At 42.4% G+C, this 18311-nt stretch overlaps 1 non-coding gene and 1 pseudogene across 1 annotated transcript; one reads left to right on the top strand and one right to left on the bottom strand.

The window, feature by feature from the left end:
• LOC116858324 overlaps window positions 1-18311 on the top strand; it is an 86233-nt pseudogene that overhangs the window by 55110 nt on the left and 12812 nt on the right.
• Window positions 6887-6990, bottom strand: LOC116858691. Its single transcript, XR_004380990.1, has one exon. It is a non-coding gene; the product is annotated as a U6 spliceosomal RNA (small nuclear RNA).

Here is an 18311-nt window from a genome sequence, read left to right on the forward strand (position 1 = left end):
GCTTTGATTTCCATTGAAAGACCCACAAGGTTCTGGGGAGGCTGACTCCATCCCCCATATTAAGGAGATCATGTGACTTGGCCACCCCAATCAGTGCATCTCATTCCCCAGCCATTGTGATTGACTAAGGAAGAGGCATGTGAGCAAGCCAGGCCCAAGAGAATCAATCTGAGTTTCTGAGATTAGGGACAAGGAAGCTCTTTCTTTCCCCCATGGACCTCAGTAGAGCTCTGGGAGCTTCTGGGAGAATGTTGGTATCTGCAGGAAGCACCATCACCAACCCCAGAATAAAGCCAACACTAGGAAGGAGAGCCAAGAAGTCAGTAGAAAGAGAGAGAGGGGCTCCATGACTATTTTTTGGTTTTGTTTTGTTTATTAAATTCAGGACCGAGTTTCATGTAAAGCTGAATGTACTCCTGTTTAAATGTATTGAACAAAAATCCCATTTTTTTTTCTGGGTTTCTGTTACTTGCAAACGAAAGCAATCAAACAAAAATGAGCTAACTAAGCCTGAACGTGTAAAGATCTCAAGCATGCCCCCAAGCAGAATGCAGAAAGCAGAATTCTCACATGGCCCCTAGGTGGTCAGGGAGGCCCAGGGAGGGCCAGTGTGGACACTGGACACCCTCCCTCAGACGCCAAGTAGTAGTAGAGACTCATCTGAGCTCTGATTGCTGCTCTGACTCATCTCCTGTCTTCCCACAGCCCCCTTCTCTCTCATCTCCAGTTTTCCTCTGAGGGAATAGACTCAAGGGTCACTTGGGCCCCTGGAATCCCCATGTCAAGGCATACCTCCCTCAGTGCCATGAATTGTCTGCCCAGGAAGACAGTGAGACACCTGGGGGCAAGTGTGTTGGTTGAGACCCAGACTCTCCAATCTGAAGGTCCTTTCTCCTGGCCTAAGATTGGAAAGCAGATTGGGGAATCTTCCAGCACATGCAGCCTCACTGGGAGTGGTCAAGAGTGGAGGCTACCTTCACCAGCCATCTGAGTATGGCCTTTTCAATCTGACCAGGCCAAAATGGGACCTTCTCCTGTCACCCAGACAGGACCAAATTCTCAGTCACAGATCATTAAATCGGAACACCAAATGAACAAACCCAACAGCCAATGCATTCATCCACAGTGGTAGCCTTCCCTCTGTAGACCGTGCCCATACGCATGATCCCTCCAGGTATCTCAGTCCCTGAAATGGTCTAATAAGCATGATATTGGGGCCAATGAGGACTCAGATCCTCCCCCAGGCATGGGGGTGCCTGGTGATCTGAGCTGCCCCTGCTCACTGCCTGTCCCTTCTCTTCCAGTCCCCTGAACTCGGCCCCCAAAATGTATTTTGTCAAGTTTGATTCTAGAAATCCTGTTTTTCTAAGGCAACTCTTTTTCATAATCACTTTTCCCTATTTTTTAATTATTTCCTTTCCTAGTTGTTATTTTTACATCTTAACTATATTTTGAGCATATTTGATAGAGAATAGAAAGGATAAATGCAACAAATTTAAGTTAAAATATACACTAAAATGACCACCCCTCAACTCACCATTCAACTAAGAGCTAGAACCTCACCAATAACTTGTATCTGCCTCTCCCATCCACATCATTCCACTGCAAAATAGCCACATCTTGCATTTTTGTGTTTTTTCATTCCTTTATGATTCTTTGCACTGTTTGCACATATGAATGAATTATACAATTAGAGTTACACTCTGCATAGTCTTCTACAGACTGGCATATTTCACTTAATATTGTTTATAAGACATATTCATGTTGTTCCAAATTGCTGAGGTTTGTCCATTTTAATTGCTGCATGTTATTCCTCCATATAAAAGTGTATCCTGCTGTCTATGTCCCTCCGCCTGTCTACAGACACTGACGTTGTCAAAGATCTTGAGGGCTTTGCACCATACTAAACGTGCTTCTATAAACATTTCTGCACACTTCTCCATACATGTAATGCCTAGACACAAGAGGCTCTCTGGGGTCTATACCTGGGAAGGGCATGGCTGGGTCAATGGATAGCCAAATATTCAATTTCACAAGAAAATGTCTAGCTGTGTTCCCACAGTCTCTCTATATGTGGTTGCCAATATTACTGTACCCAATTATTCACTCCCCAACCTGTGAGGGGATTGATAATAAACCTCTACTCCTGCCTGTAGCGCGCAGTGTCTCGCTGTGGATGGAGCATAACTTCCTGCCATGTGACTTGCACATACCAACAGAATATGACAAGAAGTGACAAGTACCTTGTCTAAGCAGGAACTTGAAGAGCCACCACAAGGATCTGCCTTTGTTCTTTTTCCCCTCTGCTGTGAAATGATCATGCCCTAGATGGAAGCTCTTCCCCGACTCTGGATCCTTGGATGAAGATACGTGGAGCAGAACTGTAGCCATCCTCAGTGACAAAAATTATGAAAGAAAAATAAACCATTGTTATAAGCCACTGAGTGCAGGGGCTGTTTGTTACTGCATCATAATACAGCAAAACCTGCCTGATACAAGATACTCAACAAATATTTACTGAGCATCTCCCACATGCCGGGCATGGTGCTGGGTTCTGTGAAAGCAATGATGGCCAAGATAAACAAGGTCATGGCTTCCTGGGGTTCACACTCTATACAAGCAGCAGGTCCCAAAGGCCCTCAAGATTTTCACATATAACTCCCAGGAACAAACTCATCAGTTAAGACTCCTTCTGTCAGAAGTGATGCACTTGATAAAGAAATATGGAAATTTGTGGATATTTTTTTTAAGATTTTATTCATTTATTTGCCAGGCAGAGATCACAAGTAGGCAGAGAGGCAGGCAGATAGAGAGAGAGGTGGAAGCAGGCTCCCTGCTGAGCAGAGAGACCGATGCAGGACTCGATCCCAGGACCCTGAAATCATGACCCGAGCCGAAAGCAGAGGCTTTAACCCACTGAGCCACCCAGGCACTGCAAATCTGTGGATTCTTATAAACAGAAAGTCCAGGCATTAAGCTTGAAGTAGGGATGGATCCAGGAGCAAATGATATTCATTGGGGCCCATGGTTGCATTCTCTTTCTCTCTCATTCTTTCTCTTTCTGCTGTTTTCCTATGTGTTTGTCTCCATGGCCAGACCCAAGGCAATCCAGGCTACACTTCCCTAGCTCTAAGACCACCAATTCAAACAAAGTCCTGGGCCTGACTCTCAGAGCTAGATCAGCCCACAAGCCCATCCCTGAACCAATCAATGTCCAGGGAGATGGGATACACTGATTGGTCCAGACCTGGGTCACATGCCACCCCTGGAGCTGGTGAGGAGGTCACCCTACCCAAATCCCATGGGCCAAGAAGAGAGTAGGTGGTAGATACCTTCAGGAAAAATCACGGCACTCTTACCAGAAGGGAAAACAGATTCTAGACAGGCAAACCATCAGTTGTCCCTACCAATGATACACTGAAGCTGGCTCCCAACAGCTCATTTAAAGACGATAGTACACATCCCTTCCAAACTCTGCATTCAGTGACATCACATTGGTGGTATGAAATCAGTCACTGTGGGGTGTTTACACCAAAGGAATAGGCAGGCACTGTACCTCAGGGCTGTAATTTCCCTAGAGAGCCAGTTGTTCTGCATTTACCAGCACACCACTGGCCCTAACTCTGTTGCAACCTGAAAGGGGTGTGTGGATGTGTGTGCAAGCGTGCACACACACGCATGCTTGCAAGTTTAAATTTGCTTTCTCTGCATCAGAAATCACAAAAGCAGGCATTGGTTATAAACTCCAATATAATTTGGTGAGCTGTACCTCTTCACTTGGGCTATTAAATCATTTCTCCTCCAAAGGTACACATGTTGCGGCATAAGGAGCAAACTGTTGACAGATGGTGGAGAAACTTCACAGGCCCATAATTGAGACTTATTTTCATACATTTGTGCCAGTTTGAAATCTAATTGCCAATAAAACAATACTGTGATACTGCCACATCTAATACCTCTGCCACTCTCCAAAGTTACACTTGAATCCACTAGTAAATTCTAATCTCCCAGAGAAAAATATTTCCCCCTCTCCATCGGAGAAGCAGAGCTATAAATCCACGTACAGTGGTTCATTTTCAAATACGAACCTCCTTTCCCCGATCCCCAAAGAGCCCTCACTCGGCTAATGTTAGTGCCTGCCTGAGAGCAGTAGATATTCTTTGTTTACTTGACAGAAGCACAGATGTGGCTTAGTGAGTCTGGGATGAGGTCTTTTCGAAAAGAAATGCTTGAATGGGCTAAGTTACCCTCCCTCTTTGGAGTGACCCAGTGCCATGTCTGGAGATATTTCGCCTTGATCATAAAAAAGTGGCCAGAGGCCCATCACTTTTCACTGAGTAAGGGAAGGTGGAGGAAACCAGAAACCCCCACCCCCGCCACCCTTGCTTTTCTGTTTTCACTCTCCTGATGAAAAGGTTTGACAATAGATCAGTCCAGATCAATTGAGACTGTAAATAAAAAACGGGCTTTCAGTGAGATGGAGAGCAGGGGCTGGGTTCATTTGTGTCTACTGAAAAACACAACCTGTCACCTCAAACCACAAGCCTGCTACTAGTAGTCACGGCCATCGTTCACAAGTCAGAGCTTTGCCCAGTTCACAAAGAAATCATTATTGCGGGCTGAGTCTGTACCAGGTCTGTCCCAAGGCCAGAGATGGTGCAGTGAATATAGCAAATATGGCCCTTGCCTCCACGGTCTTCATGTAAGCCCTGGGGCGGGGGGGAGTATTATTTTCCCTATCACACAGACAGTAAGCTGAGGCTCAAAGTGGTCAAATAATTCTTCCTCCAGGATGCACAGTGAGTAGGAGAGGAGAGACTCAGCAGATGCAGATCATCTGATTTACCTCCCGGTCCAGCTGTGTTGATACAGGGATTCAGTGAGAGGGGCACCTGGGTGGCTCAATTGGTTAAGCATCCAACTCTTGCTTTCAGCTCAGGTCATGATCTCAGGGTCATGAGATCAAGCCCCGCATGGGCTCTGTGCTTAGTGCAGAGTCCACTTGAGATTCTCTCCCTCTGCCCTTCCAACCCCTGCTTTCTCTCTCTCTCTCTCTCAAATAAATTAATAAATATTTTTTAAAAGGATTCAGGGAAATAGTTAACTATGGAATATTTAAAAAGTTGGGTTTCCTTTCTCCCATTTCAGCCCCACCTCCACCTGTGGTCTTCACTCTTCCATCTGGGACTGCATCTCCCTCACCAGCCACACACAAGCCTTTAAACAAGGGAAGGTCGTTATACAGCTTCCTGGAGCCTTCCCTTTTCCATGCAAAATAATCATCAGTTGCTTCAGACATTCCCCAAACCATAGCCCAACACCTAACCACTGCTTCTCAAACTGTAGTGAGCACAGAAATCATCCAGAGAATTTGAAATGCAAACCTCAGCTCGGGAGATCTGGATGGCACCACCACCCCACCCCCCACCCCACCCCCACCCTAGACTTGCATCTCTAACCAGCTCCCCTGGGGAGTACGGATGCTGCTGGTACACAGACCACATTTGGAGGAGTAACCTCAGCGCACAGACCTGCTCTGTCCGATATTGGTAGCCACTGGCCACATGTGGCTACGGAGCATTTGAGGTGTTGCCAGTGCAAGTGAGGAGCTCAGTGTTTATTCATTTAATTGTAATTATTTTAAATTAATTTTAAAAATCTAAATTTAAAAAAAAAATTTTAAACTAAAACATTATAATTAAATTTAATTAAAATTAAAGTATTAAATATTTTCCCATTAAACACAATTTACTGTTTTGGTAGGACTCTATTTGATTCTAACCATTGAAATTTAGCATGTGAATTGAGATGGGCTGGAAGTGTGAAAAACATACTGGATTTCAAAGACTGAGCACTTACAGGGAAAGTTTCCACTATGTCACTAATAATTTATTTACATGGGTTAATACTGAAATGAACATGTTTTTAATATATTGGGTTACCTAAAATCTATTATTGGCTACTAGAAATGTTTTAATTTTGGTAGATGATAGATAGAGTGAGTGAGTGAGCTCATATTGTATTTCTATTGAACCGCCGGGTCTAGATCATTCGTCAGCCTGAACACCTTCTGTTTGTCTGAGCTCCAGCTGATCTACAACCAACTGATCCATGGTCTGGACGCTGTACTCAAACCGATGCATCCTGAAGTTATTGGGTTGTTTTGCATGAGTTTGAGGGGCAAACACATCACATCAACCCCACTGTCTTTTTGTCCCCTGATATACATCAGCTCTCCCCTAATGCCCACATAAAGCGGTCTAGCTTTGTGAGCTGTTGCCATTATTCAGACAGTAGAGTTTGCCCTAGTCAGTTTCTCATGCTTGTTTCAGCCCATTCTTCCTGCCAGTCGGGGTCTCCCCTGCATCTCAACTCCATCATTCAACATCTCTCTCTCAACTTCACAGCTTCCTCCTGTTTGATAAGTTTGCCCTCGTGTCTTCAGTGGGGCCAGCAATTACATTGCTGAAGGGGACAGGCCACATCTAGAATAGATAATAGTAAGGAACAACTAACACGCTGTCTACACTCAGGAACTGTTTAAAACAGAGTCTGGTAAGTCCTTCCGTTGGAATGACCTACAGGCATTTTTTTTCAAATGGTGTTACAGAAAAACATTTAATGACGCAGAACATTGCCCTTAATGTATTTAAGTGCTAAATGCATGTAACATAACAGTATATAAAGAATACTATTTTCAAGTATTTATTTACGTAAGTGGAAAGAAGACTGGTATACAAATATATCAAAATGGTATACACAGTTCTCTCTAGATGATGGGACTGAAATCACTTTCATTTTCCTTGCAGAATGTTCTGCTTGCATTGTCTTATTTAATACGTAATTTAATATTTGGGGTCACTGGCATTTTATTTTATTTTATTTTTTTAATATGGAATGCATCACAAATTTGCATGTCATCTCTGTGCAGGGGCCATGCTAATCTCTGTATTGTTCCAATTGGAGTAAATGTGCTGCCAAAGAGAGCATAATGGGATCATTGGCAGTTTACAAGCGGTGGAAACTGAGTCTCAGAGAGGTTACCCCATCTGTCCTTGGCCCCTCTGCTGAAGCACGGGACCATGGGGGGCTCTAGTCTCCCACAGGCAAAGACTCAGGCTCTTCCCCCAGACCTGCTGCTGCCCTCCTAGGCGGTGGGGCCCAAGAGGGTCCTGTAAGTACAGGATATCCGGACTTCAGCAAAACGTCTAATTATAGCCTATCTTCCCAGTTGTGCTTTAACTCCACCCCCTTGACTAGTTGAGGACATGGCTTCAGCTCTCCTTCCTCTCTCTCCCACAGAATCATGTTCCTCCTCTCTACAGGATCACCCCTGTCAGCATACAAACAAGCTCTTTAAAGAAAAAAACATAGCCTTTTCTAACCCTCTTTTTCCCTCCAGAGACCATCCCACTTCTCGCCTTCCTTTTACAACAAAAATCCCTGAGAAAGGAATATACGGGAGTATTCAACAAATGGTAGCAATCACTAGGTGCCCCCATCAAACATGGCAATGAGTTGATGGAGTGGTCAGCATTGCTCAGAGCCCATGTATCAATGCACAGAGCATTCTGCCATTTTACATCACACCCCTATGGCAAGTAAGAGCTAGAATGGCAGGAGCAGCTTCAAACCCATGGCTCCTTGTTCCCAGAGGAAATCTACATAAAGAATACAATGAGACCCTCAGGAACCAAGCCCCAGCATATATCCCATCTCTTTAAGAAGAACAGCAACAGAACTAGTCAGAAAACAAAGTCAAAGATACAAGAGAAGACAATCTTCTAAAATAAAGAAAGACCCGAAATTGCAGATCAAAGGAAATTTGTCCTCTCAGATTAATTCACTAAGAAGTCAATATTCGAATGGGCAGAGAAATAGAGTCAGCTACATGGGGACACAGTCAGGCTGCCTCCATGGTATTCTTTGCAACAATCAATGTCAAGAAATAGAAAAACAACCCTTACAGAAATCAAGGGGTGGGGGCACACAGAATGTGAATCAAAATTTTTATTAACCCAGCAGAGGTGTCATTGTATATAAAGACAACAGAGCAGTTCTCAGAAAGGTAGTACCCATCAAACCCTTCCTAGTGATAAAATCTAGCCAACCCATAAATGAATCCAAAAGAGGTAAAAAGAAGAATTTGTGAGTACAAGGCCTGTGCTGTACAAGACTTGGCAGGGAAAAAAAAAAAAAAAAAAAAAAAAACTGATTGCAGTTAACTACAGAGCAAAATCTAGGGAATGTGACAAACTGAGGTTACAAGAGAACTTGATCTAGTATAGGCCATGACAATGCCAGCGAACAAACATAACATAACCAACAAAAATCAGAAGGCACAGGGAAAGGAGGGAAAGATGGAGGAATTCTGAGTATCCAGAATCCCTGCTGGGTGATGGGAGGAGTCAGTCCTTCTACTGTGGCTGAGCTCTGTTGGTAGTTTCCTAAACATTGTGCCATCAACTCCTCAGGCTCTCCTGGTCCCAGAGTCCTCCAGATTCAGCTTTACCCACAGGCATTTAAACGACTTATCTACACTTCTCTCGAGAAGCCAATTTCCCCAAATCCAGTTCAGTGGCCACATTCTGATTAAAATGCTAGACCTAAACAAGCTGGCTAAAAGAGCTTCAAGCATCCTAAGAGAAGGGGGCAGGGGGTGTCTCCCCCCAGCGCTAGTCTTGTCCCACCTGAGATCTTATCCTCCCCTCAACTCTGGGCACCCTGCCCATTCAAGCCCTACCATTCTGCTCAAGAGACAGCTTTGCCAGTTCTGCACTCCTCAACAGCCCCCTCTCCCCACCTTCCCTTATGCCTCTGACTCTAGGTTGAGGAGAAGGGGCCCATTCCTCAGTGCCTGCAGCCACCTGGAGACCACTGTCCCCTGCAAACATTCCAGAAAGTCTCTTCTATCAGTCCCCAACCTCAGCACCATCCTCTTCTACCATGTTTCCCAAAACGTGGTCCACAGATACTAATCTCACAAAATGCTCCATTGAATAAGGGCACCATAGTCCCATATATTTGGGAATCATAGGTCCTATACCTCTGTCCTGAGAAACACTATGTACAAAAGTGTGTTAAAAGTGAGAAAAATCACATAGTATAGATACTGGCATTTCCCAGACTTCCTCCTCCACAGAACTCTTGTCACAAAACATTTGCTTGAATTGGCAATCAGTGGGACACACTTTGGGAAACTGTTCTATCACCCTCCATGACACTCTCACTCACCTAGTAGCCTCACCACCTGACACAGGGTCTCTTCCTGCTTGCCTGCCTTCTCCACAGTCCTTTTCCACTTTGTCCATTCCGCTGGTATAGAGGAAATTTCTGCTTGCCCAGTATCCTTTATCCTTCCTCTAGTAAAAACATCTCACCTTTTTTTTGGTACCATCCTACCCTCAGACCATGTGATTCAGCTCTAAAGGTTAAGTGAGACTCAGGCCTGGCCAACGACTGCACTGAATTCTCCTGGCCACAGTAGTCAGGTCACTGATGGGCTGGGAACAGCAGTTAGGCCAGTAAGAACCAGCTCCAAAGCCCTTAGCTGGAGCTTTCAGGGAAAAGGTGCTCTATCTTCTGCTGGCATCGCCCAGCTAATAGGATGTAAGCACAGAGAAGCTGGTGGTCATCTTCCAGATAGCCTGCCTGAGAAGTAAACCAACACAGAAGAAAGTGAAGTCTCAAGATATTCCAGAGAATAAAATGGATCCGCCAATGCCTGGTTTCTTATACTTCTCACTTATAGGAGTCAATAAATCCTTCCTTTATCCTAATCTAGCTATATTGAGTTTCTGTTCACCGCAACAAACTCAATCATAGTAATAGCTAATATTTATCTAATATTTATTATGTTCCAGGCACTGTTGTAAACGCTTGACACAGATTTTCTCATTTAATCCTAACAAATATTAAGAAATAGGCATTGATATCACTGTGTTTCCTACAGATGAAGAAATCAAGACACAAAGAAGTTGAGTAATTTGCCAAAGCCCACACAACCAGTAAATGGCAGACCCAGGATTCAGATCCATGCATCTGCCCCTGAGCCCACCTCAACCACAAAGCCATCCATTTCCATCATTAAGGATTCCAACCAGTGAGGCGTACTCAGCCCAAACACCACACCCAATCCTTTCCTTAATCAGGAGAGAGTTCAGTAGCTGATTAATTCAGGAGAAGTTGGCCTCAAGTAATCTCAGGCTCAGCTGAATTCCCTCACTGTTCCTCCAAAAACCCTTTCAACCTACTTCTTGTCAATTCCCAACCAAATTCCCCGCCTCAGCTGTTCTAAATTTTCTCTCTTACTTTACAGAGGCCCTCTGACATGATGTTCTTCAACAGCAACCTTCTCAAACTCAAAATTTTTCTTCAATTATCCTTCACTTGTCCTCCAACACAACTCCCCAAATGAGGTCTGGCACTAACCTGGATGGGGGTCCTTGTCCTTCTACTGTCCCCTTCCCTGGGATCTCACTCTCTCAGTTTAATCATCCCAAATGGAAAAATGACTTACTACATACACAGTGAGATACAATGAGATAGATACAATGAGACATTCTAATTATAGGATTCTATCATTATTACATGATGCTATCAACATGAGGAAATAATATGCAGTGTAAAAAGCAGACAACAAAGTTGTGCATGAAGTAGACTCTAATATGTAGAGATAAACGGGTAAAGAATAAAGACTGAGAGAAAACCCACAAAAACACTATTAATGCTGTCCATTCTCAGCAGAACAATGGGTGATTTTTTTTGTCTTTCTGCACTTCTTTATTTTTCCAATTTTCAACTTGTATTACTTTTAAGTGAAAAAATATTTCAAATATATAAAGAGACTATAAACAATTTAATTAATCAAAACTCCTTTCGATTACTATTCTTTATTTCCTAAGCCCCCAAATTTTTCGAGAAAAGACATCTGTACTGATGCCCCCACCTTCCTCTCTCCTAAAACTCCCTCACTTCTCCCCCTTTGTTTTCTGGCTTTTCTTCACAGCATTCTCTGAAGAAACCCCTCCTCCCCCGGGACTGTGCCAGGTTAACTGGCACATTTCTGAACCTCTGCATCAGGTAATACTGCTAATCACCATTCACTGTGTCAAGGGCATTTTTTTCTTTTTAGTAGTGACACTAGTATAACGAAGCCCCTGAACCCAGCCCCCAGCGTTCACCATTACTGACTTACACAAACCCAGTTCAAATCATCTTAACTGGTTCACGGGATGAGGAAATACAGAGTGCCATAGCTTCAGAGACATGGCTGTTTCTAGGAATTCAAACAATGTCACCTGGACCACAAAGTGGGTGAGCGGGGGCGGGGAGATGAGAACTCTAGCTGCACCATCCACTACAAATAGCCAGAAGCAAGACGATGGCCCACATTCCCTCTACTCAAAATAATCACACTGGATGTTTTGGTATATTTGTTTCATTTCTTTCCCTTATGCACATTTTACCCTGCTCACATGCAGGTGTTCAACGAAGCCAAGTACTGCATCCTGTAAGGTGCCAATACAGACACAGATTTTCATCAGCTTCATCCCAAGAAGTGACCAGTGCACCGACACATCATCTACAATCCCCGCAGGAAGATGTCTAGGAGGGTGTGCAGTGCCTGCCCCAGTTCTCTGCAGCTACAATTCTGCAACAACAGGGCTGTCCAGCAGAACTCTCTGCAATGACTCATGCTGTACAATATGGTAGCCATAAGCCACATATGGCTATGAGCCCTTACAATATGGTTCATGTGACTAACCACACTGTTAATTTTATTTAGTTTTAAGTAATTTGAAATGTCTAACAGCTTTATTGACCTACTATAACATTCAACTTTTTAAAGTGTACAATCAGTGGGTTTTAGTATATTCACATAGTTCTATAATTATCACCACTATCCAATTATATTTTTAATGTAATATTTTTTTTTTCTTAAGTAAGCTCTATACTCAACATGAGGCTTGAACTCATGACCCTGAGATGAAGAGTCACATGCTCTACTAATTCAGCCAGCCGGCTGCCCCACCACTATCTAATTTTAAAACATTTTCATCACTGCCCCCAAAAGAAACCCTTTACCTGTTATCAGTCATTCCCCTTTCTCCCCTCCACCTAGCCCTTGATAAACACCAATCTACTTTCTGTCTCTATGGATTTGTCTATCTGGACATTTAATATCAATGACATCATACAATTTGTGACCTTAAGTAACGGACTGCTTCCATTTAGCATAATGTTTTCAAGATTCATCCATGTGGTAGCATATATCCACTCTTTATTCCTTTTAACTGCCAAATAACATGCCATTGTATGGATATACCACTTTTGTTCAATGATAGACATTTCAGATGCTTCCATCTTTTGGCTATTATGAATAATTCTGCCACTATGAACTTTCAAGAGGATGTACTCTTGGATATATGACTAAGAGTAGAATTTCTTGGTCATATGGTAACTCCATGTGTAATATTTTTGAGGAAGTGTACAACTGTGTTTTCCAAAGCAGCTGTGCCATTTTACAATCCCACCAAAATGTATGAAGATTCCAATTTCTCCAGATCCTTGCAGACGCTCGTTATTGTCTGTCTTCTTTATTACAATCATTCTAGTGGGTGTGAAGTGGTGTCTCGTGATTTTAATATGCTTTTCCTTAAGAATGAATGATGTTCAGCATCTTTTTATGTGCTTATTGGACACTTGTATATCTTCTTAAGTGTCTTTGCATATCTTTTCCCCATTTTTAAACTCAGTTATTTATCTTTTTATTACTGAGTTATAATAGTTCTTTCTCTATCCTGGACACAAGTCCTTTATCAAGTCTATGATTTGTAAATATTTCCTCCCATTCTGTGGGTTGCTTTCATTTACTTATTGATGCCCTTGGAAGCACAAAGCTCTTTTATTTTTTATTATGGCCAATGTATCTGTTGCTTGTGTTTTAGCATCCTACCCATGTAACTATTGCCTAACCTAATATCACAAATATTTAATTTTGTTTTATTCTAAGAGTTGTAGTAACTTTTGTAAGTGTTATCAGGTAGGGGGTCTAACCACTCTTCTGCATGTGGATATTCCATTTCCCAGAACCATTTGTTGAGAAGAATATTCTTTCCCCAGTTGAATTATTTTGGCACCTTTGTCAAAAATCAATTGACTGTAAATGTGAGGGTTTATTTCTGGACTCTCAATTCTATTCCATTGATCTATATGTCTACACTAGTACCACACATTCTTGATTACTGTAAGTCTGTAGTACATTTTAAAACCAGGAATTGTGAGTCCTCTAACTTTGTCCTTCTTTTTCAAGATCTTTTTGTCTATGCTGGGTTCCTGGCATTTGCACATGAATTTTAAAATCAATTTGTCAATTGGTGGTAAGGAGAAGCCAGCTGGGATTTTGACAGGGATTATGTGGAAGTTATGGGTCAGTTTGGGATGTACTGCCATTTTAACATTTCTAACAACCTTGAACATGGGAAGTCAGTCCATTTATTTCGGTCTTATTTAATTTCTTCCTATAACATCTTGAAGTTTTAGTTGTACAAGCCTTACATTTCTTTGGTTAAATTTATTCCTAAATATTTTGTTCATTTTGACTCTATTATAAATGGAATTGCTTTCTCAATTTCATTTTCAGATTGTCCACAGCTAGTGTATAGAAATTAACTGATTTTTGTGTTTTGATCTTATAGCTTGCATTCTTGCTAAAGGCAAGAAATCCTCTCTTGCCTCTTCCCACTTTCGATGATCACAGGCACTCTGTGGCTTATGGTTGCACCACTCCAATTTCTGCCTCCATCTTCACATGGCCTTCTTCCCTGTGTCTCTGTGTCTTTTCTATCTCTTAGCAGGACATTGGATTTGGGGTCCACTTGAATAATCCAGGATGATCTCATCTTTAGATCCTTAATTAAATCTGCAAAAAAATAGATTTAATTTTTCCATATAAAGTAACAATCACAAGTTCTGGAATATGGACACATTGGGGAGGGCAATCTTCAACTCCCTACATCTTTTTTTCTTTTTTAAAGATTTACTTATTTATTTACTTATCTGGGAGAGAGGGAGAGGGATGGAGTACACAAGTGGGAGGGGCAGAGGGACAGGAAGAGAGAATCCCAAGCATAATCCATGCCCAGCACAGAACCCAATGCAGGCCTTAATCCCAGGATCCCAAGACCATGAGCTGAGCCAAAACCAAGAGTGAGACACCCAACCAACTGCACCACCCAAGAGCACCTTGACCCACTACATCTTCTATTCCTAGTTCGTTGAGTGATTTTAATTTATAAAAGTGTGTTGGATTTTGTCGAGTGCTTTTTCTGTGTCTACTGAGCTGATCATGTGGTTTTTGTCTTTTCATTCTATCGATAAAATACACCGGTTGATTTTTCAGATATTTAACCAACCTTGCATTCCTGGGATAAATCCCACTTGATCATTTATATGATCCTTTGTATGTGTAGCTGGACTTAATTTACTAGAATTGTGTTTAAGATTTTTGCATCTGTATTTATAAGGGATACTGGTATGTTGTTTTATTTTGATGTGACATATTTGCCTGGCTTTTGCATCCACATATTATGATATCTGGCTTTATAAAATATGCCAGGAGTGTTCCCTCCTCTCTTCCTACTTGAAAGAGATTGTGATATAGGTATTAATTTTTCTTCAAATATTTGGTAGAATTCACTAGTAATGCAATTTGGGACTATTATATTCTCTGTGGGAAGTTTAATTACTAACTCAATCTTTTTACTTGTTATAGATCTGTTCAGATTTTCTATTTCTCTTGAGTCAGTATTGGTAGTTTCTGTGTTTCTAGGAATTTGTCCATTTCATCTAGATCATCAAATTTGTTGATGTACAGTTGTTCATAATGCAGTTATAATCTAGTTTCTGAAAAATCCATCAGGATCTTATTCTCCTATAATCTATTTATTTCTGTAAGATCAGTGGCGACATTCCTTTTTCATTTTTCACTATAGGCACTTGATTCTTTCCCTTTTTACTCAGTCCTAGCTAAAATTTTGTCAATTTCATTGATCTTTTCAAAGAGCCAACTTTTTGTTTCATTGACGTTCTCTACTTTTCTATTTTTTCTATTAAGCTTACTGAGATATGTTTCATGGTCTAAAAAATATTCTAAACTGGAGAATGTTTCATATGCACTTGAGAAGAACATGTATTTTGTTTTTGTTGGATTGGAGTATTCTGTAGATAGTTCCTTATTGATTTCTGCCTCATTCTATCTGTTATTGAAAGTGGGGTATCGGAGTTTCCAACTGTTACTTTTGAATTGTCTATTTCTCCCTTTACTTCAGTCACCTTTTTGTATTTGAGGTTCTATTGTTAGGGGCATATATTTTTATAATTGTTATACCTTCCTATCCTTTTATCATTATTAAATGTCCTTCTTTGTTCCCTGTAATTTCCATCTTAAAGTCTCTTTTGTGTGATAATACTATCACTAACCCAGCTGTCTTTAGTTTACTGTTTGCATAGTCTATCTTTTTCCATCCTTTACGTTCAACCTATGTGGTTATCTTTCAATCTAAAGTGTGTCTCCTTTAAGATAGCCCACCAGTTTGCTTTATTTTTTCTTTAAGATTTTATTTATTTATTTGACAGACAGAGATCACAAGTAGGCATAAAGGCAGGCGGGGGGGGAGGGGAAGCAGGCTCCCTGATGTGGGGCTCGATCCCAGGACCCTGGGATCATGACCTGAGCCGAAGGCAGAGGCTATAACCCACTGAGCCACCCAGGCACCCTACCAATTTGTTTTAAAGCAAATACCAAACATGAGATCATTTCACAATACCATTACCACACCTAAAAACTCATGAAGGCACTTAATACCACCAAATTCCCAATCAGCATTCAGCATTTATTTTTAATTTCCACCTCATGGGCTCCTAGTCTTCTAGGTGTCTAGGTGTCCTCCTGGTCTTCTGCTATATCTCAAAGCACTCTCCTTTCTCAGGTGCTACTCTAGCCCAAACCTCCCAAACCTGTCTCTTTTCCCCAGAGGCACTGTTCTAGGCAATCTGTCCTCACATTCCCTCAGGCATCTCATCCTGTCCTAGGCTCTCTAGGCTCAACACAGGAGACAGACCAGATTTGCTCAGAGCCAGGGGTTTCACACTTCTAACTGACTGATGGAACATCTGCATGGGAGCCTCCACCCTCCAAACTTCACATTTTCCCAATTTTAATGCCTCATCTGGCCCCCAACTATGCTCCCCTCACAACTACTCCATCCTGGTCATTCACATCATCCTCCCAAAAAGCTACACTCAAAACTCCTGTCACATTGGTCACTCGCCTTCTACCTCCACATGTGACCATCCTGCCAATTCCACCACTACCTGCAACTGCCAAAGTCTCTCTGGTAGGTCCTTGGGGTTTCAGGACTCATGATCCATCCATCCTGCAAGAAATTCCTATCCTCAGACTAATGCTCGGCTTGCCTCATCAGCAATGTCCTCAATGAAAACTTACTTTCACTGGACCTTAGGTTTGTGCAGGGTTTGGTATATCCTATTTGAGTCACAAAATGCACAAAAGGAAGTGATGGCCCAGAGAAGTTAATTTAGTTACCCAAGGACACATAGCCATCAACTGGGGGAGTTGAAACCTCAACCAGGTCTACCCATCTCCAGGTTGTTCCATCTAGGTTAGCAATGTAAAAAACTTCACCAGGCTTCTGGAGAGAACGAAGACAGCTAAGCCATGGTCCCTGCTTTCCAGGGATTTATGAGTCTGATGGGAACCAAGACACAAACAGGAGAAAAGTATATTTTGTTAAAAGTATTAAAGCTCAGCAAGACAGCAACAAAACAGACAAAGGTTTCCCCAGGTGCCTGAGGGTACCATTCGCTATAACATAATTATCAATGATGGGCCTGGGGGCTATGTCGAAGAGCTGTTCCAATCAGCCATGGAGAAGCAGGACCAGGAGACCAGCCTATAAGGATATGGCTTGGATAGGGCAAGAGGGGAAGGAGTCTGAGGCAACAGTAAGAAAGGTTAGGGGAGTGTGGTAGATTCACACTGGGGAGGCTTGTGCTGCCAGGATAAACCTTTTGTACTTAATTTAGCAATGGTTGTGTTTCCATTTGTTTAGAAACTTCATATAGTATAAGTTCATAAAAAAGGATTGGTGCAGGGGCTCTAGGGTGGCTCAGTCGGTTAAGCATCTGCCTTTAGCACAGGTCATGATCCCAGGGTCCTGGGATGGAGTCCCCGATCAGGATCCCTGCTCAGCGGGAAGCCTGCTTCTCCCTCTCCCTCTGTCTGCTGCTCCCCCTGCTTGTGCTCTGTCAAATAAATAAAATTTTTTAAATCATTTTTAAAAAGAAGGGCTGGAAGATAAAGTCAGGGAAATTCTCCATATGGTAAACCAAAGAATAGGTACAAAAATAGTTGAATTAGAAATATAGTGATTAATCTATGGGCCCCAACATTTGAAGAACAGGAGTTCAAAAAAGAGAAAAGAGAAGGGAGGGAATCCTCCACAGCGATGTCATCTGGTAAGGAAGGACAGGCATTCCGGGCAGAGGAAACAGCATGTGTCTGCCTAAGAGAGCATGAGCTATTTAGGGAACAACAAGCAGTTCTGTGTGACAGGACAGGATTCCTGAGAGGAAGGGCAGGGAGATGAGATCTCAGAGGTACCCCCAGAAAGGCCTTGCATACCACACAAAGGTGTTTGATCTTTAACCAGCAGGCTTTTGAGGAATTTTTAAGCAAAAAAGTAAGATGATCGGGTTTGCAGTAAGAAAAGTTTGGTCTATAGTCCAAAATATGGAATATACTCTGTTCTGGTCAATTGACATGTAACAAATCACCCCTAACTTAGTAGCTTAAAACAGCAATAGTCTTCTTTTTGCTTATCAATCTACCATTTAGAAAGGTTTCAGTGGGGACAGCTGTCTCTGCTCCACGTAGCACCAGCTGGGGAGGCTCAAACTCTGGAACTGACTCAATGGATTGCAGGCTGGAATCACAAAATGGCTGCCGCAGCTCCTACCTCACACCCCTTTGGGAAAAGTTACAGAATGGCCTTCCCTAGGTTCCCATCAAATGTCTCATTGAGTCTTGGGGTATCTGATTTATCTGATTGGGTCACACAGGTACATCTGTGAGCCAATCACTGTGGCCCAGAAGATGCAGTTCACTGATTGGCCCAGCTTTGGTCACATGACCTCCCAACCAACTTGAGCTAGGGAGGAGCCCCACCCTAGCATAGACTGAGAGTGGCGAAGGGGAACCTCTCCAAATGATAAGCTGTGGAGAAAGA

The sequence above is a fragment of the Lontra canadensis genome, unplaced genomic scaffold (assembly GCF_010015895.1).
Source record: "Lontra canadensis isolate GAN:19392208 unplaced genomic scaffold, GSC_riverotter_1.0 scaffold3, whole genome shotgun sequence".
Lineage (NCBI taxonomy): Eukaryota > Metazoa > Chordata > Mammalia > Carnivora > Mustelidae > Lontra > Lontra canadensis.